We start from the raw sequence: 9,616 nt of genomic DNA on the forward strand, positions 1-9,616 counted from the left end.
CGGATTTAGTGATTTGGGGGCCCTAACCAACTCGAGCCATGGGGCCCAAGTCCTAAAATGCACTCATTCTACTTTTATTGAATTTTTATTTATTTTGCTGTTTTATTATGTCACTCAATCTTCTTTTCTACATGTTATCTTAATGCAAGCTCTATATTTTAAATGCTCCATGATTAGGGTGATGGACATTTTATTTCATAATATTATAATTACATAACATTACATTATTATAATAATATTTGTTTTATTGTACATTAAATAATATTTAATGTAAAAATTTCATTTGTTTGACTCTCACTGTAAAAAATATGATAGAAAACAATGTTGTATATAGTTTATAGCTATAATTAGCACTTTTAGATATTTATTTGGGGCCCTAATCGGCTGCTTACCTTGCTTATTGGTTAAATCTGCCCCTGGCTCTATCATACACCCGGCGCAATAAGGCGCAAGACATGTTTGGCGGGATTTGATGCTATTTTCAGACCAGCACAACCCTAATTTTCATGTTTTGGGCCACATTGTTTAAATAGCAAATCCATTTGCACCACTTTGTGAACTAATGGGTGTTCCGGTCTAAAAAGGAGGTGTGTTAAGGCGCATTTTGAGAAACTAAAATAGACTGCGCCATTGACCAACAGAGCAGAGCGCATTATTTATGCCCCTATGTGGGTCCAAACGCTTACACATTGCATAATACACCCAGAATGTACAGCAATACACAAATATCTTTACATATAGAAAAATTATAAATAAAAGATTAAAATGTTACAAAAATATAAAACATATAAAAACCGCTGCCTCCATGCCTTCTTCATTTCGGGGGTTTTTTCAGTATATTCATGACAATTTGCATTTATATAATGTTACTATTATTAACATTATTATTTCTTATATGCATATTTATATTTGTTTTAATAAAAACAAGTTTAGATTTGTCCACCTGTTAGGTTTTGGAGATGCATGCATCACCATATGGAGCATAAGAATAGGACGTGTGTTTGGATATAACTCAGGTTTTTGACCACACTTTATTATAATTGTTCATTTATTCTTTTAGGACTGAATTTAAAAACCGTTTTGAAAAAAATCTTTGCACTTAAGAAACTAAATTAAATATGTAGGCTAATGGATGTTTTCAGTGGAGTGCTTACAACACCGTTTGCTTATCCACAAAAGTAAAGGAGTAAAGTAAAGAGAAAGTAAAGAGGCTGAATAGAGGATGCTTGTTCTTTATCTTCACGCTGCAGATGGTGTCTTTAACCATTTTTCCGCTAGTGAAGCGTTCGGTATTTCAACTTACAAAGTCCGTCATGTAAATAGCAAATGTGCCATGGCTCGACGCAACTGACTGTTAAAGGGAATGGGAGATGAGACTCTGGTTTAATGCACGTTATGCTCAAAACACACCCATAACTCATTAAGAGAATAAGCACAACCCTGTTAGACCATGCACCAGTGCACAGAGCATACTTTTTCATCCTTAAAATAGCAAAAGTAGATTCGGACACGCCCTTGCTTTTACGCCATGTGCTTTAGACTTTGCGCATAGATCATTAAAATAGAGCCCTTAATGCTGTTGCCTTAAAATTATGATAAAAAAAAAATTGTGTGCATATTTATAAAAAAAATAAGCTAACCTCACAGTTCCAAGTTACAATGGACTTTTCACTTTTTTAAGTAAAGTCAACTTATTGCTTTTAAGGCAACAATATTACTCACTTTTTTTAAGTAAACACCATTACCAACATTACTTACCACAAACATTGTGGTAAGTGCATAATTAAAGAGACATTTAAACAACAATATAACACTTTTCTTAAAAACAGGACAGGCTCTGGGTGGAGACGCTTCTGTGGTTTTCATCACATCCGTTCCCACAAAAACAGGTGACCAGAGAGAAGGGATGTGTTTGCAACAGGGGGTGGAGAGAGAGAAAGGAAGATAGAAGAAAAAGGGAAGGAAAAGAGCCACACCTTCCAGATACATTATGCTGATGTTGGTTAAGAGAAATAGTGGGCATGCTTTAGTTGCGCATGTTTTATTTTCCACCACTTCCTACAAACAAGCAATAAAGGGACTGCCCAACAAATGGTACAAGTGTGGTGAAATTACAGTGAAATTATTGAGGTCAGACCAATGAGATCTATATTATAATTGTTTTAGTAGCACACGTTCTGTTGATGCCTACTCATTTCCCTTGAAAAATGTGGACAATGCAAGCATGATTTTGTGGCTGATGATTTAATGCTTTTTGTTTTTGCTGGGAACAGAGAGAATGAGAGGGAGAAAAAAAAGGGAGGGATGGATGGGAAATTGGTGAATGGGGATTTTCTATTGAATTAACTAAGGAGGACATTTGAATAGCATCTTAATCAACTGTTGCTATTAAATTATATTAATAAGACAGTTTTTAATTTGTAGTTTTATTATTTTAGTACATAAACTAAACATATAAACAAATGTTATATTAAACATTTTTATATTCAATTATTTAAATATGCATGAAATATTTTATATTAGCTACTATTTAATTTCAGTTAAAAATAAATAAATTAATACATTGGATAAAGCAGAGAGTAACCAGAAGGAGAGTCATTGACAGTGATATTACATAAATATATTAAAATATATATAATTTTTTTATGTTTATTTTATTTATTAATTAATAAATGTATTTTATATTTACATTATTTAAATTTGAATAAATGCTAAATTTATATAAATGTGCAGACTTGTAAATGTAGACTTGTAAATTCAATTATAATATAATTTTAAAAAATAAGTATAACCATAAATATTTAATAAAAAAATAAAAAGAAATTTTATTTAAATGTTTTATGTGTTTTATATAGATTTTTATTATGTATTTTATATAATATTATATATGTTGTATGTATTTTATATAAAACTAATAAATGCTTTATATTATTTAAAATAAAAAACAAACAATTTTATTAAGTAACCTCCAAAGAATTTATATAATTTATATGAAAAATAAATCACATTAAATTGAAAATTTTAAAATTTGCACCCCTACACATGCTAAGAACAGTCTGGCTGCTTTTAGATTCTATCCTAGAACTGAGTGTGAGATTCCCATATGGAGTTCCAGGACTCCAGACAAGGAGCTCTTTTCCAGTTTATCTGCATGAGAATGTTCTTTCCCAGCGTGCCTGGCGAGGCTGTCACCCTCTGCTCATTCAGCCCAGCCAACCCAGGCATCTTGGCATTCCTCAGCAGGCCCACATCCTGTTTTAAAAACAACGATGAGCCATGGAAACACCCCAGAAGCCATCAAAACCCCAGGCCTCGCAGACTAGAGAGCTCTCGAAAACACTGGGACCCTCATTTAGGATTGCACAATCTTCTGTTGCAGTAATGCGTACCTGTTGGGAAGCTGCATTTGTAATAAAATGCAATATTATTTAGGTCATATCATGACTTTTAATGTTTGTGAGTTTTAAATTAAAAAGTCAATGTTTATTTAGCTATCAATCAAAGTCTGTCCATTTACTTCCACATTTGGAGTGGCGGCCCTTCTCTGTTGATGTCAGTTTGACAGGTTCGACCACAATATTCTTAACCACGCCCCTCTTACTGTCTGTTTGCTATGAGGGCATGATGCACAAAAAGAAAGCCCCACTCCCTACTCAATATTCTGTTTCAGTTGTAAGTACTGAAATAAAAGTTTCATCAATTTCCAGTTCAAGCGAACTATCAACAATCGGGTCCCTGGTGCATCTACCAACATGGAAATTGTGAAAAAGGACAAACAAGTACTGTTGTTTTTGTAAACCTTCACTCAAAAAATGACTTTTGCTTCTAGTTCAAACAACTAATTTAAAATGAGTTCAGGCTCATTCTGAAAGCGTACCATTTTATACATTACCGGAGTCCGCCAAATGCGTCCTAGGAGCAATTTTTTTTGCAGTTTTTGTTTTTTCACGAACCCACCAGAGGCTGCTGTGTACGCTTTTTGAGATCTCAAATTTCTCTCGGGAGTGCCATTCGCGCCTGCTGTTCTCTCGTAAATCAGCCAGAGGCCGCTGTTGACTGACTGAATGAATGACTGACTGACCGATCAACTGACCCACCCTCCCCCTTCCTTAAACCCAACCAATAATATTTTAAAAGACACTGATTGACCGTCCATACGGAGGTAAGCGGTCAGCTGATAAGCACGAAAAGGAACAGTGTCATACCGCCCCTTACCGTTAAAAAATGTAATGCAGCCATACGCACTTCTGACTACATAATTCACAATCTCCAGAAATGTTATTTCTTTCTGCTTTATTTAAAAAATATAAATGTTTAAAGTTTTAGGTAAAGAAAAATCACAGTTATTACTGTGAAAATTGGTTAAATTTGTAAAAACGCCGCTATAAACCATCAGGCTATTAGGCCTGCCCGTCATTTTATTTATTTATTAAGCCTATTTTAATAACTTGTTTCAGGTTACATTGTTATTTTTAGAGCAATGAGCTACAATTCAAAATAAAATTGACATGCTAGTCAGCGCAATAGCCTAGTGGTTAACATGTCAGGGTGTCCTGAGTTCAAATCCCAGCTTGAGGACATTTCCCTACCCTTCCTCTCTCCCTCCAACTTCGCTTCCTGTCTCATTAATGTTCTTTCTAAAAAAGGCCAAAATTAAATCATAAAAAAAAAATTGACATGCTAACTGTATTTTAGACGTCAAAATAGGCCTACAATACATTTTATGGTGTTTAACGTTGCACAAGCAAATAGCAGTATACAGACATCCCAAGATGGGAAAAGTGATTTCCGGGTGGGACGTATTTGAAGAACGGTGGGGGACGGTGGATGCTGGGGTTGCACGCGACGTATCTGAAGAGCAGGGAGGGATGCGTTGGAAAGGGTTGCACAACGTATTTGTGGACCGGGGAGAGAAGCGCGATTTCCAGGAGATTATCATTCCTTGCGCCTCAAAAGTCTCTTGTTTTGCTGTTTCTGGAGTGTCAGTATTGCGTGTAAAGTCTCCGCCCTATTCTGGAAAGCAGCAGCTCATTTACATTTAAAGAGACACAAAAATTGCATGTTTTTTTTCTCACACCCAAATTTGACAAACTATAACAAATGATCTGTGGGTTATTTTAAGATGAAATTTCACAGATAGATTCTGGGGACAACAGATATTTATTTTACACCTTATGAAAAGGAGCATAATATGTCCCCTTTAAATGAGGCTTCAGCAACTTATTGTCGTGTGCTTTATTGGCTTCAGAGTTGTTTTGCAATCATTCCTGCGGGCTGCTGCTGGTTTCTTTAGGACTGGATTTATTGGAATGACTCATTTGTGACTGTCAGCTTTTTGGAGAGAAAATGAAACTGGTGAAGACACAGCATTCTGCCATCTGTTGTCTGGTTAATAAAGTTAGCACTGATAAATATTCAGACATGCCTTCAGAATTTGAGAAAAATGCACTGTTGCATTTCAAAAGTTATTAATTTACAATACATGTTATGGATGGTTATAATTATGCTGTAGCCAACAATAATATTGTTTTTAGCATTAGCATTAGCGCCTGCTTTTTCACTCGACATATCAAAAATATCTAAAAAGTCACCACATTTTAGTGTGGTTTATTTATAAACTAATTTCGAGAGGATCACATGCTTATGATCAACACGGCTGGCTCCTCATTAGCTCCATAATGTGACCCATTAGATGATTACGGAAGCATTATAAATAACCAGAGTTTTTCACTCCAGTTATCTTCGTCTTGAAGCTTCCCCCTCCTTCCACCCCTACTTCCTCCCTCTTTTTTCCGATAGGGCAACACGGTGGCCCAGTGGCTAGCACTGTTGCCTTACAGCAAGAACACCGCTGGTCCAACCTCCTATCGGGCTGGTTGGTGTTTCTGTGCGGAGTTTACATGTTCTCCCCGTGTTCGCGTGGGTTTCCCCCGGGTCCCCCGGTTTCCTCCCACCGTCCAAAAACATATACTATAGCAATAGATTTAACCAAATTGTCACCGAAAACAACCCTAGTTTACACTTCTCACGCGGCGACAAGCAGGGGAGTTCTCGTGACCTACCTGAGCTCGAACTCCCCTCTCGCCCTTCTAACGGGAGGGAGCCCCAGGCTCGAGGATATTACGAGCTCAGGGCTCTCTCCCGGGACAGCATGCCAAATACGCTTTATTGATTATCAGCTAAGTGTGAACTCTTGAATTCATACAATTTTGCATTTTGCTTGGTTACACCAGTTGCATATCATTAAAATGTTTTATAGTTTTTGTGAGGGGGAATTCTCTAGAATAGTGATATTTTTAGTAGGATCTGTGTTAACAAGAATTATTTGCCAATGTTGACAAAGTTCTGGTTGCAAAACATTTCAAAAACTAAAAGGACAACCTTTTTATTACAAGTACTACATAGTCATGTCAATTGACTTCCCTGTATATTGTTTACAAGCATTCTGCAGAATGATATCTGATGTCTCATTTCTTTCCCTTACAACTTCTTCTTGGACATTAGCATCTATTACTCTGAGTAAAACAGGTTATAAACATTGAATCATTTTAAAAATGCTTGTGAAATTACCAATAACTTAACACAACTTGACACACAAATATCACTCTAGGGGCAGCACGGTGGCGCACGGGGTAGCACAATCGCCTCACAGCAAGAAGGTCGCTGGTTCGAGCCTCGGCTGGGTCAGTTGGCATTTCTGTGTGGAGTTTGCATGCTCTCCCCGTGTTCACGTGGGTTGCTCCGGTTTCTGCCACAAGTCCAAAAACATGTGATATAGGTGAATTGGGTAAGCTAAAATTGTCCACAGTGTATGTGTGAATGAGTGTGTATCCCAGTGATGGGTTGCATCCGCTGGCTTAATTTAAAGCCAGTTTTGCCATTCGAAAAGCATTTTTTTTTGGCTTAGTCCCTTTATTAATTAGGGGTCGCCATAGCGGAATGAACCGCCAACTTATCCAGTATATGTTTTTACGCAGCAGATGCCCTTCCAGCTGCAACCCATCACTGGGAAACATCCATACACACTCATTCACACACATACTTTTTGGACAATTTAGCTTACCCAATCCACCTATAGCACGTCTTTGGACTTGTGGGGGAAACAGGATGAAATCCACGCCAACAAGGGGAGAACATGCATACTCCACACAGAAATGCCAACTGACCCAGACGAGGCTTGAACCAGCGACCTTCTTGCTGTGAGGTGACTGCACTACCCACTGCACCACCACCTAAAATAAACAAATATATTTTTATGATCTAAAAAATCTAAAAATCTAAAAGAAATCTAAAAAAAAAACTAGGTCAAGGTGTGAACATTAGGCTTTACACTAAAGAATGAGTAAACACTATGAATGAGTGCAAACTTAGGAGATATTCTGATTCTGATTGGCTGTTGTCATTTTCCTCTCTTGTTTTGAACTTCACCATTAGCATTTATTTCCAGCTATACGGGCCAGCTTTGAGTTGCTCTAGCCAATAGCAGAACAGCACCTACTGGGGAGTTGGGCATAAAGATAGTAAGGCCTCATCTGATGGGTCAAATTTGGATAATCAACCTATGCAATTCATCAAACTTTTCTACATACAAATATTACATATACTAATATCGCAATAGAGATAATTTTTCAGTATATTGTGCCCAGGGATGGGCAGTATTAATGATACATGTATTTCTAATATATAGTTGAAGTCAGAATTATTAACCCCCCTGAATTATTATCAACGTTTATTTATTTATTTTTTCCAATTTCTGTTTCGCGGGGAGAAGATTTTTCAACACATTTCTAAACATAATAGTTTTAATAACTCATTACTAATAACTTATTTATTTTAGCTTTACCATGATGACAGTAAATAATATTTGACTTGATATTTTTCAAGACACTTCTATACAGCTTAAAGTGACATTTAAAGGCTTAATTGGGTTAATTAGGTTAACAGGTTAGGGTAATTAGGCAAGTGTTTGTATAACAATGGTTTGTTCTGTAGACTATCGAAAAAAATAAAGCTTAAAGGGGCTAATAATTTTGACCTTAAAATAGTTTTTAAGAAATTAAAAACTGCTTTTATTCAAGCCACAATAAAACAAATAAAACTTTATTCAGAAGAAAAAATATTATCAGACACACTGTGAAAATTTCCTTGCTCTGTTAAACATAATTTAAGAAATATTTAAAAAATGAAAAAAAATTCAAAGGGGGGTTAATATTTCTGACTTCAACTGTATGTATTTTAAATACAAAATAGTATTTTGTAATTTGTATTTGATAGGGTTGATGTAAATGGATTAATATTTTGTATCAAAATACTTTAGTGTCTCGTATTTCTGTATTTTTAAAATGCTGTAAAACACTTAGTTTAAAGTTTACATGGTTTCTCAGTTATTAGCCTAGAGGCTTGAGATCAGAAGAGAAAATCGATAAACATTGAAGAGGCTGATCAATGCTTGAAATATGGATGGAAATTATGCAACACATATAAAGAAAGTAACTGACATATAGCAAGTGTAGATTTGGGAGCAAGTCAAAATAAGACAGAAAAATAAGACAAACAACATAAAGTCCTTCAGTGGCGATATCTACAAAACCTTACTGGCTGTTTCAAATGCCAGTAGCTGATCTGCAAGTGCTCTTTATAGTTAATTACATGCTTTGACATAATTAATCAGTAACTATAAACTCAGGTTTTAAGGCAGCAAAAACAGATAGCTAATTTTTATTTGAGATATCGTGTTTTATATTGTGTATTGAAGAATACAACTCCAAAAAAAACATGATTTATAAAAAAGGATTTTAGTAGTTTTCAGAAATCAGGATTTTACATTGAGTGTTGAAGATTGAAATTGTAAACATTTTGAAACATAAGACTTCTAAGAGATGGTGGCAATTATCACAATCAAGAGATAATACTTGATTCCAACTCATTATCTGCATTTAATTGTTTTTACAGTGATTAAAGAGATCATGTTCAAGACAGGACTTTCTGTATGAAATTTGTCCAAAATCTATACTAAAATCAAAAAGAAACACAAGTTACATTTTACCTCCTCATGTCCAGTAGAGATGAATGAGGAGCAGAGAAGCTAACTTAAACTTGCTCAGAGAAAAGTTGTTGTTATCAATCATTGTTTACCTCACTGCTCAAGTGCAGATTTTCTTGCGCACCCTCAAATAAACGCTGCTGAAGTGTGATTTAGCACGTTAATGTAACGAGTATGTCTCCAGCATTTATTAGATTTGCTAGGAATATTTATGAATGTCTCCAATAGACCTACAAAGCGGCATTAATGCGTCCTGAAGTAAAGTGAAACGGCTATAAACTCCAGCAAGATAAAGTCATTGTATGCAGAACCACAGACCCTTATCTATAAATAAAATATAATTATGTAAACTGTGTTCATCATAACTGAAAGCTACGCTGTGTTTGCTGGCCTCAAGCATCACACACCTGTCTGTCAGTCAGTCAGTCTGTCAGCATGTCACCTTAAAGGGTTAAACAAATAACGCACAGCACTACTACGATTTCAGAAGTTTGCGCTGTTATAATTCACTTACCTTTTAATACGTTTTGGTGCGATTATAACCCGCTATTTAAAAAAACGACCGAATGTTTT

The sequence above is a fragment of the Danio aesculapii genome, chromosome 19 (genome assembly GCF_903798145.1).
Source record: "Danio aesculapii chromosome 19, fDanAes4.1, whole genome shotgun sequence".
Classification (NCBI taxonomy): Eukaryota; Metazoa; Chordata; class Actinopteri; order Cypriniformes; family Danionidae; genus Danio; species Danio aesculapii.